This window comes from Taudactylus pleione, unplaced genomic scaffold (assembly GCF_031769625.1).
Source record: "Taudactylus pleione unplaced genomic scaffold, aTauple2 ptg000278l, whole genome shotgun sequence".
Taxonomy (NCBI): domain Eukaryota; kingdom Metazoa; phylum Chordata; class Amphibia; order Anura; family Myobatrachidae; genus Taudactylus; species Taudactylus pleione.
In genome coordinates, this window is record NW_028284680.1 from 4103726 (window position 1) to 4125819 (window position 22094).

At 47.2% G+C, this 22094-nt stretch overlaps 1 protein-coding gene across 10 annotated transcripts in view; it reads right to left on the reverse strand.

Moving 5' to 3' along the window:
- The window catches only part of PKNOX2 (PBX/knotted 1 homeobox 2), a 500974-nt gene that overhangs the window by 366366 nt on the left and 112514 nt on the right, over nucleotides 1-22094 (reverse strand). For all 10 annotated transcript variants that reach the window (XM_088481784.1, XM_088481789.1, XM_088481785.1 and 7 more), the window contains exon 2: nucleotides 6732-6784. The gene's annotated coding sequence lies outside the window, so the exon portion shown is untranslated. The remainder of the gene's footprint in view (nucleotides 1-6731; nucleotides 6785-22094) is intronic.

Here is a 22094-nt window from a genome sequence, read left to right on the forward strand (position 1 = left end):
ATCCAATTAGCCCTGATATTTATTCAGAAGAAAATATAACAAAAAAAAAAAAAAAAGGGGGATTTTTCGCCAATCCCCTTTTTCGCGAATTTTTGTTTTCAACCCATCCTATTGGTTTCAGGAGAATAAACAGGATTAATTGCCCAAAAACACACAGGATCCGTGAATTGTTCACGGATTTGTGTGTTTTCGCCATTGCGCTGACAAAATCACTGCACTTTTGGGGATTATTTTTCAGGACACACATCAAGTCCCAAAAAAAAAAAAACCCTGATAAGTGCTGGTGTTGGACCAGACTTCGGGGCTAACTGAATAGCCCTGGGGGATCCATTAGCGCCCGAATAATGTTCATACCGCCCATAGAGAGAAGATCCCTAAATACAACCTGGATTTGGCTTTTAAATTATTGCTAAGTGGAAAATCTTGGCAAAACCACCATAACTCATGCACTACATATTACATCTAGAACTATACACACCCTGTTCATGGTTGCTGCAAAACCTTTTAAGCTATTAGATAAAACAAAATGTAAAAATGTAGCGTGTCTCATATACTAGAAGACATATAGGCAGGTTCCATACGTAGCACTACCACAGGTCAGCTCACATTTAGGGCATAGATCACTGTTTATTAAAAGTGGCCCTTCTGCTTCTGCCAGGGCAGTATATACAGATGTTTCCTCATACACCATTACTGCAGTCGCGCCAAACAGCCCTTCTCTGCGTGCCAGCCTGCGACACACAGCTTTTCTCATGGCCACTCCCCCTTTTCGCGTGCCGCAGTGCACTTTCTCTAGGCCTGGCACCGGACCTAGAGTGAACACTAAAGCTACTTCAGGAGACCACACTGATTAATTCGATCTGTATATCTGTGTGCAACAGAGTTTGAATCTGTATACAAGCTGCTACAATGCAGCGGCTGTGGCATTTCCGCACGCCAAGTTCCGTTGTGCTTCGTATGCAGACTCAGTAGCACATCGAATTAATCAGTGTGCAAAGACGACGCTCTGCGCAAGCTGGGGAGAGCTTGGGACCTGTCGGCTCACTCGCGCCACATGGCGTATTAAGGCTAGGTTTATGAGGATACATCTGTAGCCATGTTAAACACTCTTGGGGCAATATTTACTAAAGCGGGCGAGTGATTGACAGGAAGTGGCACTTGTGGGTGGTGACAAGGGTGGTCGGGCGAACGCAGGCGTGCCAGTGAGTTGAAACAGCATTGCATGGGCGTGCATAAATTAGCCACTGTGATACCAGACGCAGACTGAGGCCTCATAGCGTGCGCTGAAGAAATTCCTGAATTAAGTCTGACCTGCCTTAACTGTGCGTTGGTGGTCCGATGTTACCGAATGTTTCTCTATGTTGGCCAAGTATACGGATGTGAGTAAGGGGAAGAGGGCGTCATTATGTCAGGTTGCGATCCTAATGCAAACATTTACATATCACCGCTGATATTAGCAACTGCGTTGCGTGCGTATAAGCAGAATAGAGAATCCGTAGTGAATCAGGCCCTGAGAGCGGTCCGTGAAGGTGGCGAGATGCAGTTGCGGTCATTTTAACTCTGTGGCAACAGCAACTCACACCCTTTCCCTGCAGGGAGCGACAGATTGGGCGTACAAACTATAAAATATGTACAAAATATCGGTTGGATCCGCATCGGAACAATATATCAGATTATATATTGTATGGCAGTGGTTCCCGAACTGGGTGCCGTGGCACCTGGGGAGCCTCGGGGGACCTACAGGGGTGCCACAGGTTGGTGGTCCAGGCCCGAATCATATTATTTATGGTCCATGTGATAGACAAAACCAGGGCTGGTGGCTGCCAATCATAAAATATGTGCGCAAACAGAAGCTCTGCCCTATCCTCCGCCACATAACTGAATCTAACAATGACAGATAAGCAAAATGTACTTAATTTAATCATTTTTGTAGATATTCACAATAAAAAAAATTTTGGCTTCGGGGTGCCGTAAAAAAAATGCTGATACTCTAGGGCGCCGTGATCGAAGAAAGTTCAGAAACCACTGTCGTATGGTGTGTACCCAGCCTAACTAAAAAGCAGCAATGAGCGAGTACCGCCAATCCGATAGTACAAATGTGACACTTGCCGCCCACTGACTTATTTCTCTTCTCCAGAATTACATAACGAAAGAAAGAATGAATAAGAAAAAATAAGTTAGGGGGTCAATGTTTTCAATTTGTTTTTGCAAACCCACAATTTAAAGCACATTCTTTTGCGCAGCTTTTGAACTATACAATTTATTTTAAAAAAAAGTTGGATTTCTTGAAACTGGCAAGCGCAATTCACGATTGCAAATGGAATCTTTACAAACGGTGCAATGTATCAAGCCGAAACATTGGTGAGACTGGTCAATATAAGTATAAAAAGTCTGATTTACAGGCGATTGCTGAAAATATGGCCACATGTAAAAATTTGCTTATATAAAAACCTAATACCTACAACGTTGTTTACAGTCATCATAATCATCAAGTAAATTTACACCAGAGTTGTCGGACTCACAAAGATCTGCCTCCAAAAAGGAGCATCTTATAGATACAGCATAATAAACAATGGACGCATCACTGAGGATTAAATCCGTTGAAATCAGAAAAAAAACCAATTTTTACACAATGTTTAGGCTGCAAACCACCAATTTGCATCTTTTTCAGTAAGGGTTCACTAAAAGCATTAAGCCAGTGGTTCCCAAACCGGGTGCCGTGGCAATTGCAGTGGTACCACAGGTAGGGTCTTCAGAAACTTTTGGCCTAGGGGTTCCATGAAAACAATTCTGATGCTCTAGGGCACCGCGATTCAAAAAGGTTTGTGAACCACTGCATTAAGCAGTGCAGCCTCTTTTAAAAACGTCACACACCTGGGGCGGGATGCACTAACATCTTGTCATACTTATCGCTGGACACCGCCTCCCTGCTGATCGCATATGCACTAACATATGCGATCAGCAGAACAAAGGACAGCTCTTCCGATAAGAGCTGTCCTTTGCGATCTGCCCTGCGCCGTGGACTTCCGGGTTTGTGACCCGGGAGTCCATCTGCGCATGCGCAGAGTGACGCGGCGGCCGCGGGGCATGCTGGGATGGATCCGATCGGATCCCTCATAGCAGTGCGATGCGGGTGAAGCCCATAGCCTTCTATAGGGTAAGGCCAGCAAAAGCTGGTGTTACCCTCCGCATCGCAGCCCGGTGGCCAGCTGATTGATGCATTTGGAAAATGCGGTAAACAGGGGTTTTACCGCATTTTCTATTTAGTGCATCCCGCCCCAGATGCGGCTTTAAACTGAGTGCAGATTACTAAATAATGCGGGATGATTAAAATCACATTTTAAACTGGGCTTTATTACATCCCCCTTTGACAATCAAAAACATTCTCATTCATCTGGCGTTTATGATCTGCATTTATTATACAAATTAGGAGACCAAAAGTTGAACTAAATGTCGCAGTTACAACTTGGGTGTGAAACAGTTCGGGGGGGATTAATACAATCCAAGGAGAACACAGAATGAGTATCCTGTGCATTTAATCTATAAATAATGAATAAAGTGCAGAAAAGACAAAGTCCCCAGGAAGGTCCTCACAACACTCATGTAAGGTTACATTACAGAGAATAAAGAATTATAGAATTACGTAGACCTGCGCGCAAAACCTGGTGTTTCCTCAGTGTTGTCTCCACTTGCACCCATTGTACATAATCCCCTATTTACCCCTGGGATTTCCGGACGTTCTATGTCCTCCTGGCCAAAGGCAGGTATTACTAGAATGGGCCACTTGATTTCAGGTGGTGTGTTTAAGTCTTTTAGAGATCTGTCGGCTGAATCAAATTTAGGCACTCACGATTATTGGTTCTACCTACAGATCCGCCACTTTGCTTCTTCTCTGAGAGGTCTTGCTAAATTCAATAGAGACATGACTCCTTTTGAGAGTGTGTTCTCATCCTAATGCTCCTGTCGATGTAATTTCTGGCATATATCAAATACTTCTGACATCCCATCGACCTGATAGTCTGGCATTCCAAGCTGTTTGGGTACGGGAGTTTCATTCTAGGGGTATATAGATTCATTGGGAGAAGTATATCAGACTACTAGCACCTGTTCTTCAAGTCTGGAAGTTGTGGAAACACAATATAAAGTATTGTCAAGGTGGTATCGTTGCCCGATTACATGACATAAATTTTCTCCAGGAGTGTCTCCGCTCTGCTGGCGATGTCATCAGGATCGGGGTTAGTTATTCCACATATGGTGGGATTGCCTACTGATTGTCCCATTTTGGAGAATGATTATAGACTTGGCATCAGAGATTCTGGGTTCACCTGTCCCGGCTGGGTCTGATTTTTGGCTCTTATCGAACTCCGATATACCCATATCTAAATATAATAAATCTTTAATCAAACATCTGAATAATGCAGCCAGAGTAGTGATTCCAGTTAGTTGGAGTTCTTCTGTTCCTCCTTCACCATGGGATTGGTACCAACGTATAGGATTTCTTTATGTCAATGGACGAAATTTTTTATTCGACCCCCGAAAAGCACTCGGACTACTGTATGTGACACTATTGTTTGGTTGGATGGACTTTAAATCTTCTTCCTCCTGCAGGAATTTGATACCCCGAGACCAAGTATAAGTAACAGTTTTCATGGCCTATAATATGTAGCTTTGATTATACATTTTCCAACCAGACCATACTTTTAGGTTTATTTTTATTATATATTGGTTATCTGTGTTCTGCTTTAAATTATTTCTTATGCCCCCCTCCTCCTTTTTTCCCTTGTGTATCCCTGTTGTATGTCTTGTATTATGTTTATATGTTTTTGATTGTATAATTTTTTTGCAGTTTTATGGATATATGCAAATTGGATGTCGCACTGGTATCTTTTTGTGTATCTTGTTTATTATACTGAATTACATAGTTTGTTTAGTATTTCTTTTTCTCTGTTCTGCTATTGTATATGTTTATTGAAAACCATAAGAAAAAATGTGAAAATAAAGAATTTATAAAAAAAAAAAAAAAGAATTACGTAGATCCCAGTCTGTTTTCTGTAACGGCCACCCACATAGTAAGGAGACCGAAGTTACAGGGAAGTATCACTACATTCGTGTGGGTGTAAATATTACTCAGAGGTTCACATCATGCTGTACAGCCAGGCGTTCAGACAAACAGTGTAAGAACTAAAAAGCTAACTTTGGCTAGTTGGATGTACAGAGAAGACTCTCTCCTAAATGCATGTGTGGGAATCAATACTCATTGTAGGCCAGGGCCATATAAAAGTTACATGTGTGGGATATGTCCCTTTTATACATGCCCACCACGTGAAATGACTTTTTCTTCAGCCAAACAGTCGCCGCAGCGGGCTGAGGTCATAGTAAAATCCATGGCAGCCTAAGCTAGCAAGGACTGGACTCCAAGCTACAGCATTCTCCTGCCAAATTCAACCATAGCTTTGGCTTGCTCATACTGTATGACGGGAGATGTCTGGGCCCCTTGCCAAACTGAAGGACAATGACAACCTAATCATGAGTGAAGAATCTCCCTGGGCTCTTGCCGATGTGGCCTCTCTGATGCTTTGCCCTCAGCTATGAGGTCTGGGTTAGCTCATAGCCTGATACATCACCTTAGTAAGTAGGGAACCTGCTCCCTAGTACACATCTCTGTAGGGCAGAGGCATATACCATGCACTGTTGGCAAATCATAGATAAACCACACTACGAACGAGGCTGATCTACTAATCAGCAACAGCTACTGATCTTACCACAAGCTGACGGCCACCGCAGAACCACATAATTTCATCGTTAGACTTAACTTGTTTAGCCCACCCACAGGCAAAACCTATCTGGCTACAGCAACCCTACAAGTTGAGTGTTTATTGTTTGTTGACCTTTTTAATGTAGATCTATTAACTGGAACCCTCTCATTACATACTTCAAAGTCTCATTGGCATAATTAACCATCTTAAGTACAGTAGTATTAGTACATTTCTTTTTCTTGTACTATATTTAAAGCAGAATATTCCCTACACTTAAGTTGTCTTTAGTGGGGGGGGGGTTAATGTGCTTGTTCTTTTCTGGTAACTGTACAGTCTTATTTAGCTGGATTCTCTGGGCAGTGGCTCCATATATAATAATTTATGAATGCGTAATATGTTCTCTTACTGCCTACCATTGATGTAAGACCTTGCCCTGTACAGCTGCAATTTTGCGCTTGCACAATAAGCTTATAGTGCACTAGGAGACCTGGGAGGTTTATATAGTGCGAGATTAGTATCTGTTCTGTCACATCTACCTGGCCTGCCGATAGCAAACAGCAGCCTAACGCCAGCTTACCAAGAGAGCGGCAGTTAGAAAAGCATTTCCATACATTATGAAGGGTGTGATTTCGCTGGAGAAGGACTTGCACAATTTCTGAACAATAATAATACAATATTCACAGTATTAGGGCTTACTCACATATCAGCGATTTTATACAATTGTCCTGCATTTGTCTTCACCTGAAATACAGCTATCCTGTTTCTAGACCAAACACATTCTGTCGCTCTAGAGTGGAGATAGGCCAGATGAAGCTTCCAGTGTGTCCTTCTGCATGAAGGCAGCTAGGGTAAGGTATGTCCTGGCAAGTCACAGGTAGTATAAGCCTGCTCTAGGATTGCCTACAAATACACCCTCACTGTGACACTGTTTTACCACATCCCCATAATAAAGTGATATAGGTGTCATTGACTTACAGTGCTCAGGACCACTCTGTGAACATTGCTCCGTGGCTGGAAAGTCCTGTCATCTGCGGGAAGAGACAAAGCAGAATTAGCATATCCCCCTCCAAAACTCCCTCAGCTAATGCAATGTCAGCAGTAACAATATTACTAGCCGGTGAATCATAACTACGTGTGTGTGATCAGCAAGACACCATTCCAGGCCGGCCGCATGCAATAACTTCCTGACAGTTCATTATAAGGACAGAATGGATATAGAGATAGACAGGGAGAGCGAATACAGTGTACAGTATATGTTGCAGCTGCAGATACACCAAAACTACTGCTAATGTCCAGTGAATATAACACCACGCTACCCGGCTTCTCTCCTTCACACTAGCCCCAGGGTGTATACACAGGTATTGTAATCTATTCAGGAGGCACAGTACAGGAGGAGGAGCAGTAGTACAGGTGGAGGCGCAGTAGTACAGTAGGCGGCGCAGTACAGGAGGAGGAGCAGTAGTACAGGTGGAGGAGCAGTAGTACAGGAGGCGGCACAGTACAGGAGGAGGAGCAGTAGTACAGGAGACGGCGCAGTACAGAAGGAGGCCCAGTAACACAGGAGGAGCAGCAGTAGTACAGGAGGAGGAGCAGTAGTACAGGAGGAGGAGCAGTAGCACAGGAGGCGGTGCAGTAGCACAGGAGGCGGTGCAGTAGCACAGGAGGCGGCGCAGTAGCACAGGAGGCGGCGCAGTAGCACAGGAGGCGGCGCAGTAGCACAGGAGGAGGAGCAGTAGTACAGGAGGAGGAGGAGCAGTAGTACAGGAGGAGGAGGAGCAGTAGTACAGGAGGAGGAGGAGCAGTAGTACAGGAGGAGGAGGAGCAGTAGTACAGGAGGAGGAGGAGCAGTAGTACAGGAGGAGGAGGAGCAGTAGTACAGGAGGAGGAGGAGCAGTAGTACAGGAGGAGGAGGAGCAGTAGTACAGGAGAAGGAGGAGCAGTAGTACAGGAGAAGGAGGAGCAGTAGTACAGGAGAAGGAGGAGCAGTAGTACAGGAGAAGGAGGAGCAGTAGTACAGGAGAAGGAGCAGTAGTACAGGAGGAGGAGCAGTAGTACAGGAGGAGGAGCAGTAGTACAGGAGACAGCGCAGTACAGGAGGAGGAGCAGTAGTACAGGAGGCGGAGCTGTAGTACAGGAGGCGGCGCAGTAGTACAGGTGGAGGAGCAGTAGTACAGTAGGCGGCGCAGTACAGGAGGAGGAGCAGTAGTACAGGTGGAGGAGCAGTAGTACAGGAGGCGGCACAGTACAGGAGGAGGAGCAGTAGTACAGGAGACAGCGCAGTACAGAAGGAGGCCCAGTAACACAGGAGGAGCAGCAGTAGTACAGGAGGCGGCGCAGTACAGGAGGAGGAGCAGTAGTACAGGAGGAGGAGCAGTAGTACAGGAGGAGGAGCAGTAGTACAGGTGGAGGAGCAGTAGTACAGGTGGAGGAGCAGTAGTACAGGTGGAGGAGCAGTAGTACAGGTGGAGGAGCAGTAGTACAGGTGGAGGAGCAGTAGTACAGGTGGAGGAGCAGTAGTACAGGTGGAGGCGGCGCAGTACAGGAGGAGGAGCAGTAGTACAGGTGGAGGAGCAGTAGTACAGGAGGAGGCGGCGCAGCACAGGAGGAGGAGCAGTAGCACAGGAGGAGGAGCAGTAGCACAGGAGGAGGAGCAGTAGCACAGGAGGAGGAGCAGTAGCACAGGAGGAGGAGCAGTAGTACAGGAGGAGGAGCAGTAGCACAGGAGGCGGAGCAGTAGCACAGGAGGCGGAGCAGTAGCACAGGAGGCGGAGCAGTAGCACAGGAGGCGGAGCAGTAGTACAGGAGGAGGGGCAGTAGCACAGGAGGAGGGGCAGTAGCACAGGAGGAGGGGCAGTAGCACAGGAGGAGGGGCAGTAGCACAGGAGAAGGAGCAGTAGCACAGGAGGAGGAGCAGTAGCACAGGAGGCGGCGCAGTAGCACAGGAGGCGGCGCAGTAGCACAGGAGGCAGCGCAGTAGCACAGGAGGCAGCGCAGTAGCACAGGAGGCGGCGCAGTAGCACAGGAGGCGGCGCAGTACAGGAGGAGGAGCAGTAGAACAGGAGGAGGAGCAGTACAGGAGGCGGCGCAGTACAGGAGGAGGAGCAGTAGAACAGGAGGAGGAGCAATAGTACAGGAGGAGGAGCAGTAGTACAGGAGGCGGAGCAGTAGCACAGGAGGCGGAGCAGTAGCACAGGAGGCGGAGCAGTAGCACAGGAGGCGGAGCAGTAGTACAGGAGGCGGCGCATTTTAGCACAATGATGAGGGATAACAGCAGGAACAACCATAGTAGACAATCTTACTGGTTGCTATGGTATCAGCACCTCTATTACTGTTCCCAATGTGTCTTAACATAAAGGGTTAAATGGTGTTTTGCGATGTGTGTGCGAGGCCTGGCAGGTGCCTCATATACATAGCTCTGACCTGCCGTGTCCTGGAGACGGGGTTAAGTGTAATGTAATTCATATCATATGTCTGTCATCAGCCTCACATCTGATCCACCAGCAGAAACACTGAAACATATATGAAGGACCCTATGCCACAAGGGCAGAAACAAATAAATGTATATATTGTATACATACATGCAGTGTATAAATAAAAAATGTAACTACTAGTGAAATAATGTATAACTATAGACGTTGTTCAGCCACTAAGCCTAAATAATCATTACTCAAAGAAATGAAGAAAACATTTATAGGCAGGGTGGATTTCACTCCATCCTTCTCTAGCAGTTCAATATAACATAGGCCTTGTTATTACGTCACCCAGTAATATCAGTGTATCAGTATCAGTGGCAAAAATGCAAAACAGCTCCTCATCCGTTGATAAATATCCAGCGTAGGTCTCGTACACATATATGTGCTGCCACAGGGGGTAAAAACGCAAAAAATTATTGCGCACTTTAGTAGTGTCCATTCTAGCACGTTGCACCTGTCCCAACCCGTGCAGTTCCTCTTTCCTGCCTGGGGTGTCGCTCTTGCTCTGGTGTTTCTAGCACACTCAGCTAATGCAACAAACTGCTGAGATACAAACTAGGGAACTGCTGGTGCGGGTTGCTAGAATGAACACTACTTTAGTGATGTGTTTAGTACATCTCTCATGCGCCATTCATGCGTTTCCCTTTTCCCATTGCACCGGCTGGCAGCGTGCATTAGTGCACGAGAGAGGGTCCTGGCAACTTCTAGAATGTAAAAGACAGCATTACAATTTTAGACTGTAATAGTGGGAGATACCTCATAAATAATGGCAATAGGAGGGGGGAACAGTACTGAACGGGGGTAAGGGGGGGTTGAGTTGCGGGTTATGCTGTATTCTGCAGTATGGCATCATTACCCACATACTCCGCCGGCCCCGCAGAAGGGTCAACAGGCGATGTCGCTAGCGACCCGCAGGAGCACGCATATGATGGGTACACACTAGACGATGTACCCGATACGTCGCCCTGATCCGTGGTATCGGACAACATATCTTCTAGTGTGTACCCAGCTTTAGTGACGGTAATCCATCCTAATAATTCCCAGCAAAAACATTGGGGGCAGAACGGGGCGTATTATAATCTTGGTACATAATCCATTTCTCGGGACAGAGGTGAGTGTAATAATATGTGGGGTGTGTTAAACTCATTTTAAACTTTTTTTTATTCTCCATCACAGACTGCCTTATTGCGATGTGTAATATGTTGTACGCAAGCTATGTAGGTTGTTTGGGCTATTTAGAAAATCATTTTTAAAATATTTGCTATTCAATGTAAATATGATACTGTCGCCTGCCAATCTACCCTTTAAAAGTCCTATCAGGCTAGAAAATATTCCATTACACACATACTGGAACCCACATTTATTCCTTTTCCCAAACACTCACTTTTAGGGGAACAGAATAGCAGAGCTGGTGCTCACTATGGACCATAAATCATATCATTCCCAAACATCCAAAACCAGCCGGCCCTTCTGTACAGAGAGCACAGAATGGACACAAGTGTCACAGAGACTTAGAAAGTGAGAACAGATCCAGAAATTCTTCAATATGGAAGCACATTATAACAGAAATCATTGGGAGCAGTAGCTAAAAGCAGCCCAACAGCTCACAATCTACTAACGCTAGTGAATTCCTGAAAGAAAAATGTCAAGGTCACAAGCAATAGACACTATGGATCTTATTCAGAGTCGGTCGCAAGCGCCGATGCGCTCGTCACCGACTCGATGGTTAGTCCTGCGCACGCGCAGCAGCCGCACTGCGCGTGCGCAAGCCACGGAGCGACAGAGAAACTCTATCGCTCCGGAGCTCGCTACCAAAGGGGCGGCTGTCGATGTTGATCGACAGCTTGCCCCGTTTGGTAGGCGGGCCGGGGGGGTGGTTTCCAAAACGGAGGCGTTCCTTAACGAATGCCTACTGTTTTGTGGGCGACCGCACTGACATCATCAGTGATGTCAGTGTGGAGCTTCCTGCTCCATCAGAGCAGAAAGCTCCCTGGGGCTTACGAGTGCCCAGACCCAACCTTAGGGTCTGGTCGTAAGCCCTGATGGTCGCGATGGTGATCACCTTCGCAACCATCAACCTGGTCAGTCGTTAAGCTGTGGGTGATGACCTACAGCTTCGCGATCGACCAAAAGGAGGTCGTTCAGGATGCAAGAGGCCGCCCTGATTCAGTGCGACCACTTGCAACTAATGACCGCCTCTGAATGAGGTCCTATATGTGTGGTACATAAATGGTCAAGAACGGTGGTGTTATTATCCACCAATAAAACACATGACTTAGCCAATATGTGGTGTGTTGGGAGGTAGATACCATAACAGGTAATAAATGCTCAGACATGGCAGCTATACAATATTCTGTGATAAAGATTGAATGTTGCTTAGCATAGCACGATGTGATGTCAACTAAGGGGAAGAGAAGCAAAACACTGTAATCCAGACACCGGACCACCAGTAAGACATTATAGTAACTGAGATTTATCTTCAATAATGAAGACAGCATTACATGGTATATCTTATATATCATAATCTAGTGCATATACTGTATATTTTAAAGTGAAAATTAAAATGAAACAGCTGACTTGGAACCACTTGCTGAATGTATCCCATGATGGTGAACCATAGCTTTGCATTGAGAAATGAATGTCTGCCTGCTCCTATGTATAGCTTCATATTACTGCAGGTCAAGTACCCTGCGCCATGGATTGCACTGCTTACATCACTAATTACCCGTTTATATGCTCCCTAATCTTCCCAGCGACTCCTTTTCTCCATTCAGCTACTGATTGGCTCTTTCAAAGCAAGATCCCAGGTGGACCCTAATGCTGATTGGTGGAGAGGGAGTACAGAGGTGGTCAGGTAGAAACTGCAATGTCCCCACTGGTATCACTCAGGTCACAATATAAAGTTATACATAGGAGGAGGTGGGAGACATGTTTAATGCTGGGCAAACACTGGCCGATATATCGGCCGTTCAATTGAACGGCCGATATATCGTGGGTGAATCGGCCACTGTGTACAGACAAACGTCGTTCACAGAGGTCGCATTGACTGTGCAGCGCAGTAGATGGCAGATATATCTGCTCATCGTGCTGTGTGTATGGGCGGTCAGCGGGGCGCAAAGCGATACCTGGCCAGCGGGACCCGGGGCCAGATGGCAGATGATGGTTGTTTAGTGTGTATGACCAACCTTCATCTGCAGATAGATCTTTTAGGTGTGTACCCAGTTTAAGTGTGTACGAGTAATTATATAATGAGACTGTACTTGTAAAAAATAAAATATATAAGTTAAAAAGGAGAGGAGAACCCTGGACCTTGGACTATCCCAAAACGGTTTTGCAGGTTTCAGCCCTCTCGCACAGACAGTTTGCCGTCACACAGAAGTTGTGTTTTCCCGGACATAGTAAAAATGTGGAGTTCAAAAGTAGAGCAACGTGGCAACTTAAAATGTTTCGTTAAATTGAACCAAACGCCCACCGAATCTTTCTGTATGCAACCGAGGCTTACGGGGCAGATTTTGTGTCACGTGCGTTAGAGTGGCACAAAAGGTCCAGTGACGATTGTGAGGCTGTCGAAGATGATTAAGGTCCAGGAAGGCCATGCACGTCAAAAACAAATGAAAATATGGAAACAATTTAGTACATTGATCAAATGTAGATCAACTCCGGATCCAAATGATAGCGGAAATGGTAAAAAACATCAACATAGAAACTGTTGGGCAAGTTTTGCATCTTAACAAGACAAAAGTTTGTGCTAAGATGGTTCCCAGACTTTTCACTGCCGAGCAGATAGAATATCGAATTTCTACAGACATTATGGAACAAATTCAAATTCAAGCTGATTCGCATTCTTTTAGATAAAATTATTACCTGTGATGAAACATGGATTTTCCAGTACCATCCTAAAGCCGGGCACACAATGACTAGACCATATGTTGTCCGATCCTGCGGATCAACATATCATCCACATCGGGCAGTGTGTACCCACTATGTCGCTGATGATGATGCGCGCTGTCTTCGCCTGTTGGGCCTGCACGCAGATGCAACAGGCGATATTGTCAGCAGGGGCCATGCTGCCGAAAACAGCAGCATGGCCCCCGCTGTTGCTCCCGGCATTGGCAAGTGTATACACACTTGCCGATCCCATGACCTGCCGCCTATTATATCGTGTTGGGTCCACATCAGCTAATGTGTAACCAGCACAAGACAAAATAACAGACCATGCACTGGAAAACACCATCATCCACAGGAATGAAGAAAACAAATCCAAATTCAAAGCCATGTTAAATTATTTTCTTTGATATCAGGGTGTTATTTTGGAAAACTGGGTACCAGAAGGAGCAAAGTGAATGAAGGTTACTACAAAACTGTAGTATCAACTTTGTGGAAGAGAATCAGAAGAGGCCAGAATTGTGTAAAAATGGTTTCATCCTCCATCAGGACAACGCACCGACCCACACAGCTCTCTGTGACGTAGTATTTGGCTGATATACAGATTGCAGTGCTAGCACACCCTCCATACTCGCCAGACCTAGCACTGTGTGACTTCTTTCATTTCCTTAAAGTCACATCTGTACTAGAGGGAACCCGTTTTGCATCAGTTACAGAGGTAAAGTAGAAAACGACGGAGCTGATGACAGCTGACAGATAATGAGCTACAGCGCGGCTCTGACCAATGGGAAATAAGAATGCAGCAGTGTGTGGGGACAGAAGGGGAGCACAAAGATGGGGAACGGAGCAGGTGAGACAGATGACAGATAATGAGATACAGGCTCTGACCAATGGGAAATAAGAATACAGAGGTGTGTGGGTAAAGAAGGGGAGCACATAGATGGGGAACGGAGCTGGTGAGACAGATGACAGATAATGAGATACAGGCTCTGACCAATGGGAAATAAGAATACAGAGGTGTGTGGGTACAGAAGGGGAGCACATAGATGGGGAACGGAGCTGGTGAGACAGATGACAGATAATGAGATACAGCGCAGCTCTGACTAATGGGAAATAAGAATACAGGGGTGTGTGGGGACAGAAGGGGAGCACATAGATGGGGAACGGAGCTGGTGAGACAGATGACAGATAATGAGATACAGGCTCTGACCAATGGGTAATAAGAATACAGGAGTGTGTGGGTACAGAAGGGGAGCACATAGATGGGGAGCGGAGCTGGTGAGACAGATGACAGATAATGAGATACAGGCTCTGACCAATGGGAAATAAGAATACAGAGGTGTGTGGGTACAGAAGGGGAGCACATAGATGGGGAACGGAGCTGGTGAGACAGATGACAGATAATGAGATACAGGCTCTGACCAATGGGAAATAAGAATACAGAGGTGTGTGGGTACAGAAGGGGAGCACATAGATGGGGAACGGAGCTGGTGAGACAGATGATGATATACAGCGCGGCTCTGACCAATGGGAAATAAGAATACAGAGGTGTGTGGGTACAGAAGGGGAGCACATAGATGGGGAACGGAGCTGGTGAGACAGATGACAGATAATGAGATACAGGACGGCTCTGACCAATGGGAAATAAGAATACAGCGGTGTGTGGGTACAGAAGGGGAGCACATAGATGGGGAACGGAGCTGGTGAGACAGATGACAGATAATGAGATACAGGCTCTGACCAATGGGAAATAAGAATACAGAGGTGTGTGGGTACAGAAGGGGAGCACATAGATGGGGAACGGAGCTGCTGAGACAGATAATGAGATACAGGCTCTGACCAATGGGAAATAAGAATACAGAGGTGTGTGGGTACACAAGGGGAGCACATAGATGGGGAACGGAGCTGGTGACATAGATGACAGATAATGAGATACAGGACGGCTCTGACCAATGGGAAATAAGAATACAGCGGTGTGTGGGTACAGAAGGGGAGCACATAGATGGGGAACGGAGCTGGTGAGACAGATGACAGATAATGAGATACAGGCTCTGACCAATGGGAAATAAGAATACAGAGGTGTGTGGGTACAGAAGGGGAGCACATAGATGGGGAACGGAGCTGCTGAGACAGATAATGAGATACAGTGCGGCACTAACCAATGGGAAATAAGAATACAGCGGTGTGTGGGTACACAAGGGGAGCACATAGATGGGGAACGAGATGCTGGTGAGACAGATGACAGATAATGAGATACAGGCTCTGACCAATGGGAAATAAGAATACAGAGGTGTGTGGGTACAGAAGGGGAGCACATAGATGGGGAACGGAGCTGGTGAGACAGATGACAGATAATGAGATACAGGCTCTGACCAATGGGAAATAAGAATACAGAGGTGTGTGGGTACAGAAGGGGAGCACATAGATGGGGAACGGAGCTGCTGAGACAGATAATGAGATACAGGCTCTGACCAATGGGAAATAAGAATACAGAGGTGTGTGGGTACACAAGGGGAGCACATAGATGGGGAACGGAGCTGGTGACATAGATGACAGATAATGAGATACAGGACGGCTCTGACCAATGGGAAATAAGAATACAGCGGTGTGTGGGTACAGAAGGGGAGCACATAGATGGGGAACGGAGCTGGTGAGACAGATGACAGATAATGAGATACAGGCTCTGACCAATGGGAAATAAGAATACAGAGGTGTGTGGGTACAGAAGGGGAGCACATAGATGGGGAACGGAGCTGCTGAGACAGATAATGAGATACAGTGCGGCACTAACCAATGGGAAATAAGAATACAGCGGTGTGTGGGTACACAAGGGGAGCACATAGATGGGGAACGAGATGCTGGTGAGACAGATGACAGATAATGAGATACAGGCTCTGACCAATGGGAAATAAGAATACAGAGGTGTGTGGGTACAGAAGGGGAGCACATAGATGGGGAACGAGATGCTGGTGAGACAGATGACAGATAATGAGATACAGGGCGGCTCTGACCAATGGGAAATAAGAATACAGAGGTGTGTGGGTACAGAAGGGGAGCACATAGATGGGGAACCGAGCTGGTGACATAGATGACAGATAATGATATACAGAGCGGCTCTGACCAATGGGAAATAAGAATACAGGGGTGTGTGGGTACAGAAGGGGAGCACATAGATGGGGAACGGAGCTGGTGAGACAGATGACAGATAATGAGATACAGGCTCTGACCAATGGGAAATAAGAATACAGAGGTGTGTGGGTACAGAAGGGGAGCACATAGATGGGGAACGGAGCTGGTGAGAGATGACAGATAATGAGATACAGCGCGGCTCTGACCAATGGGAAATAAGAATACAGAGGTGTGTGGGTACAGAAGGGGAGCACATAGATGGGGAACGGAGCTGGTGAGAGATGACAGATAATGAGATACAGCGCGGCTCTGACCAATGGGAAATAAGAATACAGAGGTGTGTGGGTACAGAAGGGGAGCACATAGATGGGGAACGGAGCTGGTGAGACAGATGACAGATAATGAGATACAGCGTATTGATAGCATACAGAAAAGAGAGCCAAGCGTTTGGGTCATATTTTTATAGAAAGGGGCATTAATGAAAGCGTGGGTATACAGGCAAGTCTTGAGACTTTCTCCCATTGTGAGGGAGACGAAACAGACCTAGGAGAAGAGGACCAGCCACCGGGGGACAAGGTAGGTAAGGGATGTGGGGGCAGGACAGATATCCTATTGTGAAAATATAAAAGACACCTTCCATATGTCATAATATACAGAGACCCCTCCTATATGTCATAATACACCAACACTCCTTCCATATCTATATTATAATCATTTAAATTCTGTCCTATTTCCAGCATGCATGAGCAGCGAGACCCAGGGTGTATGACGCTAGGGAGACGCGAGACCTAGCCAGAGAAGAGGAAAACCTGCTGGGCTGCAAGGAACAGGGTAAATATGGGGACAGGGTGGAGTAGGGAGCAGAGGAATACAGCAGCAGTCAGAGTGGGGGCGAAGCAGCAGAGCGTGACGAGAGATCGGGGGCAGACTGAGGAGACCCAGCATATGTGGTGTTCCTTTTATAGTGTCCTAGTATACTAGGTCACACTATACAGACACCCCCCTCCCTAGGTCACACTATACAGACACCCCCCTCCCTAGGTCACACTATACAGACACCCCCCTCCCTAGGTCACACTATACAGACACCCCCCTCCCTAGGTCACACTATACAGACACCCCCCTCCCTAGGTCACACTATACGGACACCCCCCTCCCTAGGTCACACTATACGGACACCCCCCTCCCTAGGTCACACTATACAGACAACCCCCTCCCTAGGTCACACTATACGGACACCCCCCTCCCTGTGTCCTACTATACAGACACCCGCCACCCTGTGTCCTACTATACAGACACCCGCCACCCTGTGTCCTACTATACAGAAACCCCCTCCCTGTGTCCTACTATACAGGCACCCCCTCGCTGTGTCCTACTATACAGATGCCCCCTCCCTATGTCCTACTATACAGACGTCCCCTCCCTGTGTCCTACTATACAGACGTCCCCTCCCTGTGTCCTACTATACAGACATCCCCTCCGTGTCCTACTATACAGACGTCCCCTCCGTGTCCTACTATACAGACGTCCCCTCCCTGTGTCCTACTATACAGACGTCCCCTCCCTGTGTCCTACTATACAGACACCCCCTCCCTGTGTCCTACTATACAGACACCCCCTCCCTGTGTCCTACTATACAGACGCCCCCTCCCTGTGTCCTACTATACAGAAACCCCCTCCCTGTGTCCTACTATACAGACGCCCCCTCCCTGTTCCCTACTATACAGACACTCCATCCCCATGTCATAATATACAGACACGCTAGTGTTCACTCTAGCTCCGGCGGCAGGCAGGGCGCCGGAGCTAGAGAGGGCAACCTTGTGCGCGCGCGTCCGAAAAGGGGCGTGGCCATGAAAGGGGGCGTGTCTATAAGACGCGTCCCCTTTTCGGCATACTTGGGGGTGTGCCCGGCATGTGAGGGCAGGGCGCTTTTTACCCTCCTCCTGGAGGGCAGGGTGCTTTTTGCCCTGCAGAAGGAGGGCAGGGCGCCGCGCCCCGCTAAAACAGCCTAGCGGGAACGCTAACACTCCATCCCCATGTCATAATATACAGACACCCCCTCCCCAAGTCCTACTCTACAGAAACCCCCTCCCTGTGTCCTACTATACAGAAACTCCCTCCTTGTGTCCTACTATACAGAAACTCCATCCCCATGTCATACTATACAAGGACACTCCTTCCCTATGTCATACTATACAAGGACACTCCTTCCCTATGTCATACTATACAAGGACACTCCTTCCCTATGTCATACTATACAAGGACACTCCTTCCCTGTCATAATATACAGGGACACTCCTTCCCTATGTCATACTATACAAGGACACTCCTTCCCTATGTCATACTATACAAGGACACTCCTTCCCTATGTCATAATATACAGGGACACTCCTTCCCTATGTCATAGTATACAGGGACACTCCTTCCCTATGTCATAGTATACAGGGACACTCCTTCCCTATGTCATAATATACAGGGACACTCCTTCCCTATGTCATAATATACAGGGACACTCCTTCCATATGTCAAAATATACAAGGACACTCCTTCCCTATGTCATACTATACAAGGACACTCCTTCCCTATGTCATAATATACAGGGACACAGCTTCCCTATGTCATAATATACAGGGACACACCTTACCTGTAATTATATACAGGGACACTCCTTCCCTATGTCATAATATACAGGGACACACCTTCCCTATGTCATAATATACAGGGACACACCTTCCCTATGTCATAATATACAGGGACACACCTTCCCTATGTCATAATATACAAGGACACACCTTCCCTATGTCATAATATACAAGGACACACCTTCCCTATGTCATAGTATACAGGGACACTCCTTCCCTATGTCATAATATACAGGGACACTCCTTCCCTATGTCATAATATACAGGGACACTCCTTCCATATGTCAAAATATACAAGGACACTCCTTCCCTATGTCATACTATACAAGGACACTCCTTCCCTATGTCATAATATACAGGGACACAGCTTCCCTATGTCATAGTATACAGGGACACTCCTTCCCTGTCATAATATACAGGGACACACCTTCCATATGTCAAAATATACAGGGACACACCTTACCTGTAATTATATACAGGGACACTCCTTCCCTATGTCATAATATACAGGGACACACCTTCCCTATGTCATAATATACAGGGACACACCTTCCCTATGTCATAATATACAGGGACACACCTTCCCTATGTCATAATATACAAGGACACACCTTCCCTATGTCATAATATACAAGGACACACCTTCCCTATGTCATAATATACAGGGACACACCATCCTTATGTCATAATATACATACTTTTATTATTATCCTTTATTTATATGGCACCACAAGTGTTCCGCAATGCCAAACAAGGTAAATAAACAACAAGAAAACAGTGACTTACAGTACAAGATAATGCAAGACAAGGACATGGTCTATAAACACTGCTGCATCCGCGGCCATAACACTCAAATAAGCAGCAGGGTGGCAGACACCAAGGGCCGTTTGCAGTAGATGATAGTTTGCAGTAGATGATACAATAAAGTACATTGGGGAAAAGGGCCCTGCTCTTCCATATGTCATAAAGCAGACACCTTCCTTATGTTCTATTATACAGAGAGACATTCTCTATATCAGAATACAGACACAACTTCCATATGTCATGATGGAGACACTCCTTTCCAGTGTTCTCCCCAGGCTGTTTTCTGCGGGCGCATCACCTGGCAGAAACAGCCTGCCGCCCGGCACTTCCCCCGCCGACCTCCACTGTGGAACGCTGGCCTCTGAAGTGACTGGAGGCTAAAGAAGCCCCCGATCGCTTCCGAGGCCAGTGTTCCCAGTGATGCACTGCGCGGGTGACGTCATGACGCCACCCACAACGTGAGGAGCCTGCCCCGCACGCCTGCTGGATCTAGTTATATCCAGTCAGCGCAAGGCAGCGGCGAGCGGCCAGCAAGTAAAGGTAAGTCTGGGGGCACTGCATAAAGGGTCACTTTAAGCCTGGGGGCACTGCATAAAGGGGCCAGCCTGGGGGCACTGCATAAGGGCAAAGCTACACTACAGGGGGCAATGCATAAAGGGCAAAACTACAGGGGGCACTGTAAAGGGTACAAATACAGGGGGCACTGCATAATGGGCACTCTTGACTGAGAGCCAGTGGGGGAGCAGCCTGAGACATGTCAGGCTGGATTGGTAAGGGAGATACCCCTTTTGCCGGAGCGCGCATAATTACGAAGGCCCCCATCCGGCTACTTTTGGATGCCACCCGGCTGGAAAAAATTTCTGGGGAGAACACTGCTTTCCTATGTCATACTATACACCAGTGGTACCCTAGAGTACCAGCATTTTTTCCAGGGCAACCCTGGGCAAAAATGAAGCAAGATGCTAATATGTCACCCTAAGGGTCAGTTATGTGGTGGGTGACAGGGCTACGCTTCTTTATGTCCACATATTTGATTGCCAGCCGTTAGCACTGGTTTTGCCTATCCCACAGACTAAAAATAATTTTATTTGGTACTAGACCACCAACCCGAGGTACTCCAGGGAGCCATGGCACTCAGTTTGGGAACCACTACAGAAAAACCTTCCATAAAGTATACCAGGGGTGGCCAACCCAGTCCTCACAGGTCACATTAGCCAGACCACCTAGCAGGTGAAAAGCTGTACTCATTACAGACTGCCACATTTAAAAAAAAATGTGCTGCCCACATTCTACAGATCTGGTCTGGAAAACATGAATTATTAGCGGTCTTTGAGGACAAATTGGGCCACTCCTGGAATATAGAGACAATTTATAGCATTCCCGCTAGGCTGTTTTAGTGGGGCGCCAGCCCCTGCCTGATTTCACAAGGGCAGAATGCGACCTGCCCCTTTGGTGGCCCACCGCTAAAACAACATGCTAAAACATCCCCAGTGGCCCACAGGTGGGAAAAATTGCGGTGCTGCGATCACCTCCGGTGAATAGATGTTGGGTGCATGTGCTTGTGGGCAGCCCGGGATGTCCTTAAGTGCCGGACGTGCTCCAAAGAGTGATGAAAAGGGGTCGTCTTAAAGACATGCCCTTTTTCTCATGACCACGCCCCTTTTTCAGTGCTCCTTTCTAGGTTCGGCGCCGGACCTAGTGTGGACACTAAGGGCCTGATTCAGACCCACTCGCGAGCGGCTGTCCGCTCGCAAGTGGGTCGATGTTCTGGACTGAGCATGCGCACGACGGAGGGAGCTCCGTCGTGCGCATGCGCCAGACGCGACGAGCGAAGGAAAGTCCTTCGCTCGTTGTGTCCGATCAAAGGGGGCGTGCTGTCAATGTTGATTGACAGCACGCCCCCTTTGGTAGGCGTGCCGGGGGCGTGCCTCCCTGACGGGGGCGTTCCCACGGGAACACCTCCCGCCAAAAGCCGGCCCACTGACATCACTAGTGATGTCAGTGGGAGTGATTTTGGCTCTGATAGAGCCAAAATCACTCCGGAGCTTGCGGTTGAAAACCTCAACCGCAGGCTCCGGCTCGCAATTTCGATGGTCGCGATGGTCTCGACCATCGCGACCATCAAAATGCACGCTCGTATAGCCTGTGGGTGGTGACCCACAGCTATACGAGCGTCCAGAAGGACGCTCCATTTTCATGGAGGCCGGCCCTCATTCAGAGCGTGCGCTCTGCTCAGAGCGTACGGCTCTGAATGAGGGCCTAAATTTCCATTTCGATATAATAATGCACCAACTGATCTTAATGCCACAATGGAAGGACGGAACAGACCTTAGCGTATTACACAGGGTAAGGAACAGGAATGGACCTGTTGCACGACGAGTCCAAAACTTGCTAGTATATAGACA